The following is a 15,245-nucleotide window of genomic DNA, read 5'->3' as shown; positions in this document are numbered from 1 at the left end:
GGGCTCCGGAAACCCAAGGAAAAAAGGCTAGGTGAGGCAAATAGTAAAACCAAGGTTGGGCCTTGCTGGAGGAGTTTTATTCAAAGCAAACTGTCAAGGGGGTCCCATAAATCACCCAACCGCGTAAGGAACGCAAAATCAAGGAACATAACACCGGTATGATGGAAAACTAGGGCGGCAAGAGTGGAAAAAAACACCAGGCATAATGCCGAGTCTTCCACCCTTTACCAAGTATATAGATGCATTGATTAAATAAGATATATTATGATATCCCAACCATAATCCTATCCATCATGGAGCAATCTTCAACTTCACCTGCAACTAACAACGCTATAAGAGGGGCTGAGCAAAAGCGGTAACATAGCCAAGCAACGGTTTGCTAGGAAGAGTGAAAAGGTTAGAGGCTGACAAGGCAATTTGGGAGGTTTGAAGAGCAAATGATAGGTAGCGCAGCATAGCGATAGAACGAAACAACTAGCATAGCAAAAATAGTAGTGAGATCCAGAGTGACGGTCATCTTGCCTGAAATCCCGCTAGGAAGAAGAATGAGTCCATGAAGAAGACAAGCGGACATGGTCGAACGAATCCTCACAACTCCGGAACGAAACCGAAGCTAACGAGAGAAGCAACCCCGAAAGAAGCAAACAACATGGTAAACACACAAGCATAATCATGGCATGATGCACAAACAAGTATGAAGCATGTCCGGTTTAATGAGGCATGGCATGGCAAAGTGCAGAAACAATGCTACAAATTAAGTGGAGCTCAATATGCAACGAGTTGCATCTTGACGAAACACCACATTCAAGTATTTAGTTCACTCTCGTTTAGGTACACATCAATGTTAAATGTTGTTAAACGTGGCAAGAGGTGTAACATAAGTAATCTAACTATTTAGGCAAGTTTAAATGAGGCCGGAAACAACAAACAACAATTCCGAAATATGCTCATGTCCATATTTCAAATTTGCTCCTGTTCTGCCTAAATCATATTTTAGAGTTGTTAAACAGGGAAATAAAGTGCACCATGTTAAACTAGGCATTTTTCCACCCCATTTACATATAAAATTTATTAAAAATGGAGCTACGGTTATTTAGTTATGAAATAAATCATTTTAACATGGCATTTGAGCAAATTTAATCAAACAACATTTTAAACATTTCAAACATGGATGAAAGTGGCAAATTATTAAGCTACACAAAATTATAAGCATTTTACATATATAAATTATTTACATGTGATGCACGGTTCATGAGATATGATATGCATGAACATGGAGGGGTAATCTGTAAAACAGGCGCTCTCAGGATAATTACTAAATTCGTCCAGGCGAAAAAAACATTACGCGGGCCAAAACTGGCTGGGCCAATGATGCAAAGGAGAGGGGCTGGAGGGGTTTCTCACCATGGGCCAAACCCGGTTCAGGAAGAGGAGGGCGGGCAGGCCAACGGTGCGGGAGGTTGGGCCAGGAGGCGCGGACGAGGCCGCGTCCGATGCAGAGGGGTGCGGTCAACGGAAGCGGGCGCTCGGGCCTTGGCGATTGGCGCGGGATCGGTCAACGCGGGGACAACACCTCTCCTCGTTCGTTGCAGGGGAAGCAGGCGATGCAGAGGAGGCGAGCAGCGCGCCGATGACCGGGAGCAGAGCTCCGACGAGCGGGGCAAATGGGCGGTGAGGTCTCGGGCATGGGGAAGCTCGGATCAACCAGATCCAGGGCGCGGGGAGCCCATTCCTGGCGGCGGCGGGGCTCGACAGCTTGCACGGGCTCGGGGCGACGAGGATCTGGATCGGGGGGAATGAGGGGATCCCGAGGAAGAAATGTTGGTGGGTGGCGACAGGGATGGGAAGGATGGGACAGCCATCCGAGATTTTAGGGTTAGGTCGGTTTAAATAGTAGTTGGATTAGGTTAGTTTAGGGGCTAATCCGTCCCTTCGATCGCAATCGAACGGTCCAGAATAAAGTAGACAGGGAGTCCAAATAATAAAACGGAGATGTTTTATAGATGTTAGGGGATGATCCGGACTCATCGGTCACGACCGACCGGTTCGGGTTCGGGGCAGTTTCGGACACGCACACGAGGGGTCTGGGAGAGGTCAACGAGGACAAGGGCCTGACAAAATAACAACGAAGGCAAAGAGAGAAAGGGCAACTGCGAATGGCTACGAGTTTTATGAAAACATGCAGATGCAATGCGCATGATGCTATGAGATGAGATGCATGACATGAACAAAATGTAAAACAAAAGACAAAAACCCAACCACGGAGGAAACATCATATCGCATCTCCGGAAAAGGCAAGAGTTGGAGTTACGAATATGGAAAGTTGTATCCGGGGCGTTACATGCATCATGGGAAGGAGCGGTCATAGTCATGCCTCGGGGATGTAGCCATGCCAGTGAACCTCATTAACAAATCTCGCTGTCATGCCTCATATGATTGTTTGGTTCTTGGTGACTGACTATGCTTCTCAGATTTTTTTCAACAAGTGGTATCATGAGCTAGGTTGTTCAGAGATTGTGGATTATTAATCTAGAGAGAAATATCGTCATTGCGATTGTGATTTGCCGCAATGTCGTCAAAGGCAGCGGGTGTCCACTTAAGCGATCGGAAAAGAAGCAGCCGTACCACTGAAATCCTCTTTGTGTTCGAGTCTGTAGGCGAGATGCAACTTAAGATCGAATAGTTGGTCAGTGGCGGCGGCATAATCATGCAGAGATAGAACACGGAGCCGATTGATCACATTGCATGGCGTACATCGCATCCAACAAGTTTTTTTAGAAACAACAAGTGATGTCAGGTTTGCCAAGCCAGGCCAGGAACGGGCAGAGGCCCAAGTACGTCCCAACACACCGATAGGCAAGCTGGACCAATATGCAGCTGAGGCGACAACTCAAATGGGCCAAATTGCTGCGTGCGGAGGAGGCAAATTTTCGTGTTTTGACCCTTTTCTGGTCTAAATTTGGGATTTGACCCAAGTTTAATTTTTTTTTGAGATCTGACCCTTTTACCTACCGCGAGGGACATCAGCGGTAGGTCCCGAGAGCGTACCATCGTAACGCGTGGTGGTAGGTGTCGAGACAGCATCAGACGGTCGTCAGCTCCGCTGACGTGGAAAAAGGACCCTGCCACCAAACCACCCGGCGGTAGGATTCGAGAACCTACCGTCAGGGCCCCTAGCGGTAGGGTCCTGGGGTGGATAAGGTTGGTGAGGGGCTGGTGTGTGGGCCCCACCATCACTCTTCTTCCCCACTCTTCTTCCCCACTCTTCTTCTTCCCCACTCTTCTTCTTCCCCGTGGTGAGCTCCTCCCCTCTCTCTTTCCCCCACACAAACACCCCCTAGATCCACTCCATTTGCTTGAGGTTTCACTGGTGGATCCGGAGCATTTTCATCCCCCAAGGTACCTCTCCCACTTCCCCTCATTTTGATTGGTTGAAATCTTAGTTTTGTGTGCTTTAGCTCAATTTATTGCAAACCCTAGGTGTTAATTTCGGTGTGCATTTATGATGCATTTATGGCACATTTATGATGCATTTATGGCTATCTTTGTGCTTGTGCTTGCCTAGGGTTAGGGGTTATAGTGGTAATGTGAGGGGATAGTGTTAGGGTTATGATTAGTGTTAGTGTTAGGGTTAGGATTATAGTTATGGTTAGGGTTATGGTTAAGGTTAAGGTGAAATTACTATGAATAGAAATTATTTGTCCAATGTGTGCATAAGTTATGTTATTGGTCCATTTGAATTGGTTGGATGACATATATGGATGACTTTATTGTTTCCAATTTTCTTAGATGCATAAGCTCATAAATGTTCATTATTTGGACAAGAAGACATTTATGCTTGGAAATGATGATGAAGGTGAAGAGGCTATGGTTTTTGGTACAAGTCCAAGCTTTGATGATCTTGTAGTTAAAGTGAGAAGCGTCTTACATTGGAATGACCCAAATGCCTAGGGTAAGCTTATTGGGAGGTATGACGTTGGATTGGGAGTAAAGTCCCGATTAAAGAGTATGTTCATCACCTCCCAATTGCATTGGAATGTGTACAAGGACAAAGTTGACGCATCACAAGACAAGTCTCTTGAGATATTTTCCACAAAGGTTGATCCTCCTCCTCCCTTGCAAATTGATTTGAACCGCAATGTATCCTCCCTAATACATGATGATACTGCCGAGGTGTATATCCCCAATTGTTCTAGCCAACCACCAAGTAGCCAACCCACAATGAAGATCATATCAATGCTAGCACCATAGTACTCCGAGTTGATGCTATTCCTCTTGTTCAAGAAGATGCTAGTGGTCATGTTGATGATGATGCTATTGTTGCTCAAGAGGATGCTTACACGGAGAATGAAGAGATTCATTACAATCCCATTGGTAACTTGGATGTCATTGTGCGGCAAAAAGACATGGACCGTACCCTCCCTTATAATCGTATGTGTGGGTATGACTCAGATGACGAGGGTCCGGAGGAAGAATTGGATGAGGATGGGTTGACGGCGCAAGAAAATCAAATCTACAAGAAGGTGACCAGCAAGGAAAGATGGCCGCCGTTTTTAGGGATGTGAGTCTTGCAGACAAGGCCGTTGTTGACGGTGGGCTGAGATTGGGGTTGTTTGAGCCAACACCATGCCCCAAATTCAGTGATCCTCGGCCACAAAATGAGGATGAGAATGCTCATTTGAAGAAAGACATCAAGTTTGGTTCTTTGGTAGAGTTCAAGATATGGTTGTGTGACTACGCCATTAGGAACCATAGGCCATTTGTTGTTGGTCATTCAAATCAAAAAGTTCGGTACACGGCCCTTGGAAGGTCCGCGGTAGAAAAATCAAAGAAACTGGGCAATGGGTGTTGAAGAGTTGTGTTGCCACTCACACGTGCGTACCCCCCGGACAAGGCCGACCGAAGCAAAGGACACCGTCAACTCACGTCTGAGTATCTAGGCTACAAACTATTGAATCAAATAGCACATGATCCAACCGTGAAGGTCAAGTTTCTCATGATTTCGATTGAGGAACTATTAGGATACCGAGTCAAGTATGGGAAGGCATGGACCACAAAGGCAAACGCTATTAGGATGTTGCATGGTGATTATGAGGCTGCATATAACATTCTACCGAAGATGTTGGCAGCCATTGCTCATCGTAACCCTGGCATGCGCCATCTGGTCGAGTCAATTGACGGAGTGTTTCGTCGTGCCTTCTGGGGCTTTGGACAATGCATCGAGTCATTCACATATTGTCAGCCGATCTTGTTTATAGATGGCACATTCTTGACCGGAAAATACAGGGGCACATTGATGGTGGCAATGGCCCACTCATCAAATGATAACGTGTTGCCGGTGGCATTTGCGTTGGTGCCTTCCAAGCACGATGACAATTGGGAGTGGTTCATGGGGAATGTGAGGACAAAGGTGATTGGCAAGAGAGAGGTATGCATTATATTGGATCACCATCATGGGGTTCTCAAAGCAATACACGTTGATATTCCAGGTCTTCCAAAGCTTCAACACCGTTGGTGCATGAGACACTTTGTGGCAAACTTTTACCGAGCATGCAAGAGCAAGGAGTTTTGCAAAGACCTTACACATGTTTGCGTTGCATTCAACACCGACACATTCCAAAGCCGATATGATAAACTCCTGAAGGCATTGGAGAAGAACAAAGGAGGAAAAGAATTCTTGACTAGGCACGAGCCGGATAAAAAAGTGGTCACGCGCTTACGATGAAGGAGGTATGCGATATGGGGACATGACAAGCAACATGGTGGAATGCTTCAACATTGTGTTGAAGGGTGTCCGTTCCTTGCCAGTGACCGCAATACTCAACTACACTTTCATCAAGCTCAACGAGTACTTCTTAAAGCATTCTAAAAGCACGACCAAGTGGATTAGTGAAAAGATGGACTATCCATTCAAGGTTCAGGATTGGTTGTTGCATCAAGCGCGCAAGTCTTCCAAACAACAAGTGATCAAATATAATGAAAAAGAAATGATCTATCAAATCGATGAGCCAGGTGGGACAACAAGGGACGGTATGTCTTATGGTGGAGTTGCTTACGAGGTGCACATAAAAACCCGTTCGTGCCAGTGTGAGAGGCCACACTGTTTGGAAACGTAGCATGCAATTTCAAAATATTTCCTACGCTCACGCAAGATCTATCGAGGAGATGCATAGCAACGAGAGGGGGAGAGTGCGTCCACGTACGCTCGTAGACTGAAAGCGGAAGCATTAATTAGCACGGCTGATGTAGTCGAACATCTTCTCGAATCAATCGATCAGGTACCGAACGTATGGCACCTCCGAGTGCTGCACACGTTCAGCTCGATGACGTCCCTCAAACTCTTGATCCAGCAGAATGTCGATGGAGTATACGAGTTTCGTCAGCACGACGGTGTGGTGACGGTGATGGTGATGTGATCCGCGCAGGGCTTCACCTAAGCACTACGACAATATGACCGAAGGAGTAAACGGTGGAGGGGGCACCGCACATGGCTAAGACAATTGATGTTCTGCCTAGAGGTGCCCCTGCCCCCGTATATAAAGGAGGAGAGGGGAGGAGGTTAGCCCTAGAGTGCGCGCCACGGGGGGAGTCCTACTAGGACCCCAAGTCCTAGTCGGCCCCCTTCCTTCCAACGGAGGAGGAAAATGGAAAGAGATGGAGAGAGAGAGAGGGAAAGACGGGTCGCGCCCCCTCCCCTAGTCCAATTGGGAATCCCAATGGGGGGGGGAGCCACCTCCTAGTGGCCTGCCTCTCCTCTCCACTATTGACCATTAAGGCCCATTACTTCCCCGGGGGGTTCCAGTAACCCCTCAGTACTTCGAAAAATATCTGAACCATTCCGGAACCATTCCGGTGTCTGAATATAACCTTCCAGTATATCAATCTTTACCTCTTGACCATTTCGAGACTTCTAGTCATGTCTATGATCTCATCCGGGACTTCGAACAACATTCGGTCACCAAAACACATAACTCATATATTACATCTCGTCATCGAACGTTAAGCGTGCGGACCCTATGGGTTCGAGAACTATGTAGACATGACCGAGACACCTATCCGGTCAATAACCAATAGCGGAACCTGGATGCTCATATTGGCTCCCACATATTCTACGAAGATCTTTATCGGTCGAACTGCAATGTCAACTTACATTATTCCCTTTGTCATCGGTATGTTACTTGCCCGAGATTCGATCGTTGGTGTCTTCATACCTAGTTCAATCTCGTTACCGGCAAGTCTCTTTACTCATTCTGTAGTGCATCATCCCATAACTAACTCATTAGTCACATTGCTTGCAAGGCTTCATATGATGTGCATTACCGAGAGGGCCCAGAGATACCTCTCCGATACTCGGAGTGACAAATCCTAATCTTGATCTATGCCAACCCAACAAACACGTTTGGAGATACCTGTAGAGCATATTTATAATCACCTAGTTACGTTGTGGCGTTTGATAGCACACAAGGCATTCCTCCGGTGTCCAGGAGTTGCATAATCTCATAGTCGGAGGAATATATATTTGACACGAAGAAAGCAGTAGCAATAAAACTGAATGATCATGATGCTAAGCTAATGGATGGGTCTTGTCCATCACATCGTTCCACTAATGATGTGATTCCATTTATCAAATGACAATTCATGTCCATGGCTAGGAAACTTAACCATCTTTGATCAACGAGCTAGTCTAGTAGAGGCATACTAGGGACACGGTGTTTTTTCTATGTATTCACACATGTATCAAGTTTCCGGTTAATGCAATTCTAGCATGAATAATAAACATTTATCATGAATAAGGAAATATAAAATAACAACTTTATTATTGCCTCTAGGGCATATTTCCTTCAGTCTCCCAATTGCACTAGAGTCAATAATCTAGATTACCTTGTAATGAATCTAATACCAATGGAGTCTTGGTGCTGATCATGTTTTGCTCATGGAAGAGGCTTAGTCAACGGGTCTAGAACATTCAGATCCGTATGTATTTTTCAAAAATCTATGTCTCCCTCCTTGACCAAATCTCAGATGGAGTTGAAGCGTCTCTTGATGTGTTTGGTATTTTTGTGAAATCTGGATTCCTTCGCCAAGGCAATTGCTCCAGTATTGTCACAAAATATTTTCATTGGACCTGATGTATTACACCTAGATCAAATATGAACTCCTTCATCCAGACTCCTTCATTTGCTGCTTCCGAAGCAGCTATGTACTCCGCTTCACACGTAGATACCACCATGACGCTCTGCTTGGAACTGCACCAACTGACAGCTCCACCATTCAATAAAAATATGTATCCGGTTTGCGACTTAGAGTCATCCGGTTCAGTGTCAAAGCTAGTGTCGACGTAACCACTTACGACAAGCTCTTTGGCACCTCCATAAACGAGAAACGTATCCCTAGTCCTTTTCAGGTACTTCAGGATGTTCTTGACCACTGTCTAGTGATCCACTCCTGGATTACTTTGGTACCTCCCTGCTAAACCTATAGCAAGGCACACATCAGGTCTGGTACACAGCATAGCATACATGATAGAACCTATGGCTGAGGCATAGGAAATGACTTTCATTTTCTCTCTATCGTCTGTAGTGGTCGGGCATTGAGTCTGACTAATCTTCACACCATTTCTTTGACTGATCCATTTTGAACTTCTTCAAAACTTTATCAAGGTATGTGCTTTGTGAAAGTCATATCAAGCGTCTTGATCTATCTCTATAGATCTTGATGCCCAATATATAAGCAGCTTCACCGAGGTCTTTCATTGAAAAGCTCTTGTTCAAGTATCCTTTTATGCTATTCAGAAATTCTACATCATTTCCAATCAACAATATGCCATCCACGTATAATATTAGAAATGCTATAGAGCTCCCACTCACTTTCTTGTAAATACATGCTTCTCCAAAAGTCTGTATAAAACCATATGCTTTGATCACCTCATCAAAGCGTATATTCCAACTCCGAGATGCTTGCACCAGTCCATAAATGGATCGCTGGAGCTTGCACACTTTGTTAGCACCTTTAGGATCGACAAAACCTTCTGGTTGCATCATATACAACTCTTCTTTAAGAAATCAATTAAGAAATGCAGTTTTGACATCCATTTGCCAGATTTCATAATCATAAAATGCGGTAATTGCTAGCATGATTCAGACAGACTTAAGCATCGCCACAGGTGAGAAAGTCTCATCGTAGTCAACTCCTTGAACTTGTCGAAAACCTTTTGCACCCAGTCGAGCTTTATAGACAATAACATTACCGTCAGTGTCAGTCTTCTTCTTGAAGATCCATTTATTCTCTATGGGTCGCCGATCATCAGGCAGATCCACCAAAGTCCACACTTTGTTCTCATACATGGATCCTATCTCAGATTTCATGGCCTCAAGGCATTTATTGGAATCTGGGCTCATCATAACTTCTTCATTTTTTGTAGGTTCATCATGGTCAAGTAACATGACTTCCAGAACAGGATTACCGTACCACTCTGGTGCAGATCGTGCTTTGTTTGACCTACGAGTTTCTGTAGCAACTTGATCTGTAGTTTCATGATCTTTATCATTAGCTTCCTCACTAGTTGGTGTAGGCATCACGGGAACATATTTCTCGGATGAGCTACTTTCCAAATTGAGAGCAGGTACAATTACCTCATCAAGTTCTACTTTCCTCCCACTCACTTCTTTCGAGAGAAACTCCTTCTCTAGAAAGGTTCCATTCTTAGCAACAAACATCTTGCCTTTGGACTTGCGGTAGAAGGTGTACCCAATTGTTTCCTTAGGGTATCCTATGAAGACGCACTTCTCCGATATGGGTTTGAGCTTATCAGGCTGAAGCCTTTTGACATAAGCATTGCATCCCCAAACTTTAAGAAACGATAACTTAGGTTTGTTGCCAAACCAGAGTTCATACAATGTCGTCTTAATGGACTTTGATGGTGCCCTGTTTAATGTGAATGCAGCTGTCTCTAATGCAAAACCCCAAAACGATAGTGGTAAATCGGTAAGAGACATCATAGATCGCACCATATCCAATAAAATGCGGTTACGACGTTCGGACACACCATTACGCTGTGGTGTTCTAGGTAGCGTGAGCTGTGAAACTATTCCACATTGTTTTAAATGAAGCCCAAAATCATAACTCAAATATTCTCCTCCACGATCAGATTGTAGAAACTTATTTTTGTTGTTACGATGATTCTCCACTTCACTCTGAAATTCTTGGAACTTTTCAAATGTCTCAGACTTGTGTTTCATTAAGTAGATATACCCATATATTCTCAAATCATATGTGAAGGTCAGAAAATGATGATACCCGCCACAAGCATCAACACTCGTCAGACCGCATACATCGGTGGGCATTATTTCCAATAAGTCATTAGCTCGTTCCATTGTTCCAGAGAACGGAGTTTTAGTCATCTTGCCCATAAGGCATGGTTCGCAAGTATCAAATGATTCATAATCAAGTGATTCCAAAAGTCCATCTTTATGGAGTTTCTTCATGCACTTTACACTGATATGACCCAAAATGGCAATGCCACAAATAAGTTGCACTATCATTATCAACTTTGCATCTTTTGGCATCAATATTATGAATATGTGTATCATCATGATCAAGATTCAACAGAAATAGACCACTCTTCAAGGATGCATGACCATAAAAGATTTTACTCATATAAATAGAACAACCACCATTCTCAGATTTAAATGAATAACCATCTCGCACTAAACATGATCCAGATATAATGTTCATGCTCAACGCTGGCACCAAGTAACAATTATTCAGGTCTAAAACTAGTCCCGAAGGTAGATGTAGAGGTAGAGTGCCGGCGGTGATCACATCAACCTTGGAACCATTCCCGACGTGCATCGTCACCTCGTCCTTAGCCAATCTTCGTTTAATCCGTAGTCCCTTCTTCGAGTTACAAATATGAGTAACCAAACTGGTATCAAATACCCAGGCACTACTATGAGAATTAGTAAGGCACACATCAATAACATGTATATCGAATATACCTTTGTTCACTTTTCCATCCTTCTTATCCGCCAAATACTTGGGGAGTTCCGCTTCCAGTGACCAGTCCCTTTGCAGTAGAAGCACTCAGTTTCAGGCTTGGGTCCAGCTTTGGGTTTCTTCCCGGGAGTGACAACTTGCTTGTCATTCTTCTTGAAGTTCCCCTTCTTTTTACCCTTGCCCATCTTCTTGAAACTAGTGGTCTTGTTAACCATCAACACTTGATGCTCCTTTTTGATTCCTCCGCGACCTTTAGCATCGCGAAGAGCTCGGGAATAGTCTTTTCCATCCCTTGCATATTGTAGTTCATCACGAAGCCTTTGTAGCTTGACGGCAGTGACTGAAGAACTCTGTCAATGAAACAATCATCTGGAAGATTAAATCCCAGCTGAGTCAAGTGATTATGGTACCCAGACATTCTGAGTATGTTCTCACTAACATAACTGTTCTCCTCCATTTTGCAGCTATAGAACTTGTTGGAGACTTCATATCTCTCAACTCGGGAATTTTCTTGAAATATTAACTTCAACTCCTGGAACATCTCATATGGTCCATGATGTTCAAAACATCTTCAAAGTCCCGATTATAAGCCATAAAGCATGGCACACTGAGCTAACGAGTAGTCATGAGATCGAGCTTGCCAGGCGTTCACAACGTTAACTTCTGCTCCTACAGCAGGCCTTGCACCCAACGGTGCATCAAGGACATAATTCTTCTATGCAGCAATGAGGATAATCCTCAAGTTATGGACCCAGTCCGTGTAGTTGCTACCATCATATTTCAACTTAGCTTTCTCTAGGAATGCATTAAAATTCAAAGGAACGGTAGCACGGGCCATTGATCTACGACATAGATATGCAAAAAACTATCAAGACTAAGTTCATGATAAATTAAGTTCAATTAATCATATTACTTAAGAACTCCCACTTAGATAGACATCCCTCTGGTCATCTAAATGATACGTGATCCAAATCAACTAAACCATGTCCGATCATCACATGAGGTCATGAATGGTGAACATCTATATGTTGATCATATCTACTATATGATTCACATTTGATCTTTCGGTCTCAAGTGTTCCGAGGCAATATCTGTATATGCTAGGCTCATTAAGTTTAACCCGAGTATTCTGCATGTGCAAAAATGGCTTGCACCTGTTGTATTTGAACGTAGAGCTTATCACACACAATCATCATGTGGTGTCTCAGCACGAAGAACTTTCACAATGGTGCATACTCGGGGAGAACACTTATACTTTAAATTTTAGTAAGGGATCATCTTAGAATGCTACCGCCGTACTAAGCAAAATAAGATGCATAAAAGATAAACATCACATGCAATCAAAATATGTGACATGATATGGCCATCATCATCTTGTGCTTTTGATCTCCATCACCAAAGCAACGCCATGATCTCCATTGTCAGACACCTTGATCTCCATCGTTGTGTCATGGTCGTCTTACCAACTATTGCTTCTACGACTATCGCTACCGCTTAGTAATAAAGTAAAGCAATTACATAGTGTTTGTATTTCATACAATAAAGCGACAACCATATGGCTCCTGCCAATTGCTGATAACCTTTTACAAAAACATGATCATCTCATACAACAACTTATATCACATCATGCCTTGACCATATCACATCACAACATGCCCTGCAAAAACAATTTAGACGTCCTCTACTTTGTTGTTGCAAGTTTTACGTGGCTGCTATGGGCTTCTAGCATGAACCGTACATACCCACGACACAAAAACCACAACGGTGATTTATGAAGTTTGCTGTTTTAACCTTCACAAGGACCGACCGCGGTCAAATTCGATTCAACTAAAGTTGGAGAAACAGACTCCCGCCAGCCACCTTTATGCAAAACTAGTTGCAATTGCGTGTCTGTCGGTGGAACCGGTCTCATGAACGCGGCCATGTAAGGTTGGTCCAGGCCGCTTCATTCAACAATACCGCTGAATCAATAAGATGTTGCTGGTAAGCAGTATGACGATCACCACCCACAACTCTTTGTGTTCTACTCGTGCATTGTTGGGGAACATTGCAGAAAATAAAAAATTTCTATGCTTCACCAAGATCAATCTATGGAGTCATCTAGCAACGAGAGAGAGGAGTGCATCTACATACCCTTGTAGATCATGAGCGGAAGCGTTCAAGAGAACGGGGTTGAGGGAGTCGTACTTGTCGTGATCCAAATCACCGGAGATCCTAGCGCCGAACGGACGGCACCTCTGCACTCAACACACATACGGTTGGGAAGACGTCTCCTCTTTCTTGATCCAGCAAGGAGAGGGAGATGTTGATGGAGATCCAGGAGCACAACGACGTGGTGGTGGAAGTAGCGGTGATCTCGGCAGGGCTTCGCCAAGCTCAGCGAGAGGGAGAGGTGGTGCAGAGGGAGAGGGAGGCGCCAGGAGCAGGGGTGCGCAGCCCTCCCTCCCCCCTCTTTATATAGGGGCCCTGGGGGGGCCTAGAGATTGGATCTCAAGGGGGGGGGGCAAGGGGGTGGCTTGCCCCCCAAGCCAAGTGGGGCGCCCCCCACCCCTAGGGTTTCCAAACCTAGGCGCAGGCGGAGGCCCAAGGGGGGCGCACAAGCCCACTAGGGGATGGTTCCCTTCCCCACTTCAGCCCATGGGGCCCCCCGGGATAGGTGGCCCCACCCGGTGGACCCCCGAGACCCTTCCGGTGGTCCCGGTACAATACCGGTGACCCCCGAAACTTTCTCGATGGCCGAAACTGGACTTCCTATATACAATTCTTTACCTCCAGACCATTTTGGAACTCCTTGTGACGTCCGGGATCTCATCCGGGACTCCGAACAACTTTCAGGTTACCGCATACTAATATCTCTACAACCCTAGCATCACCGAACCTTAAGTGTGTAGACCCTACAGGTTCAGGAGACATGCAGACATGACCGAGATGACTCTCCGGTCAATAACCAACAGCGGGATCTGGATACCCATGTTGGCTCCCACATGCTCCTCGATGATCTCATCGGATGAACCATGATGTCGAGGATTCAAGTAATCCCGTATACAATTCCCTTTGTCAATCGGTACATTACTTGCCCGAGATTCGATCATCAGTATCCCAATACCTCGTTCAATCTCGTTACCGGCAAGTCACTTTACTCGTACCGTAATGCATGATCCCGTGACCAAACACTTGGTCACATTGAGCTCATTATGATGATGCATTACCGAGTGGGCCCAGAGATACCTCTCCGTCATACGGAGTGACAAATCCCAGTCTCGATCCGTGTCAACCCAACAGATACTTTCGGAGATACCTGTAGTATACCTTTATAGTCACCCAGTTACGTTGTGACGTTTGGTACACCCAAATCACTCCTACAGTATCCGGGAGTTACACGATCTCATGGTCTAAGGAAATGATACTTGACATTGGAAAAGCTCTAGCAAACGAACTACACGATCTTGTGCTATGCTTAGGATTGGGTCTTGTCCATCACATCATTCTCCTAATGATGTGATACCGTTATCAACGACATCCAATGTCCATAGTCAGGAAACCATGACTATCTATTGATCAACGAGCTAGTCAACTAGAGGCTTACTAAGGACATGTTGTGGTCTATTTATTCATACATGTATTACGATTTCCGGATAACACAATTATAGCATGAATAATAGACAATTATCATGAACAAGGAAATATAATAATAATGATTTTATTATTGCCTCTAGGGCATATTTCCAATAGTCTCCCACTTGCACTAGAGTCAATAATCTAGTTACATTGTGATGAATCGAACACCCATAGAGTTCTGGTGTTGATCATGTTTTGCTCGCGGAAGAGGTTTAGTCAATGGATCTGCGACATTCAGATCCGTATGCACTTTGCAAATATCTATGTCTCCATCTTGAACATTTTCACGAATGGTGTTGAAGCGACGGTTGATGTGCCTGGTCTTCTTGTGAAACCTGGGCTCGTTGGCAAGGGCAATAGCTCCAGTGTTGTCACAGAAGAGGGTGATTGGCCCCGACGAATTGGGTATGACTCCTAGGTCGGTGATGAACTCCTTCATCCAGATTGCTTCATGCGCTGCCTCTGAGGCTGCCATGTACTCCGCTTCACATGTAGATCCCGCCATGACGCTCTGCTTGCAACTGCACCAGCTTACCGCCCCTTCATTTAAAATATACACGTATCCGGTTTGTGACTTAGAGTCATCCAGATCTGTGTCAAAGCTAGCGTCGACGTAACCCTTTACGACGAGC

The sequence above is a fragment of the Triticum dicoccoides genome, chromosome 6B, assembly GCF_002162155.2.
Source record: "Triticum dicoccoides isolate Atlit2015 ecotype Zavitan chromosome 6B, WEW_v2.0, whole genome shotgun sequence".
Taxonomy (NCBI): domain Eukaryota; kingdom Viridiplantae; phylum Streptophyta; class Magnoliopsida; order Poales; family Poaceae; genus Triticum; species Triticum dicoccoides.
This window is presented reverse-complemented; position numbering follows the sequence as displayed.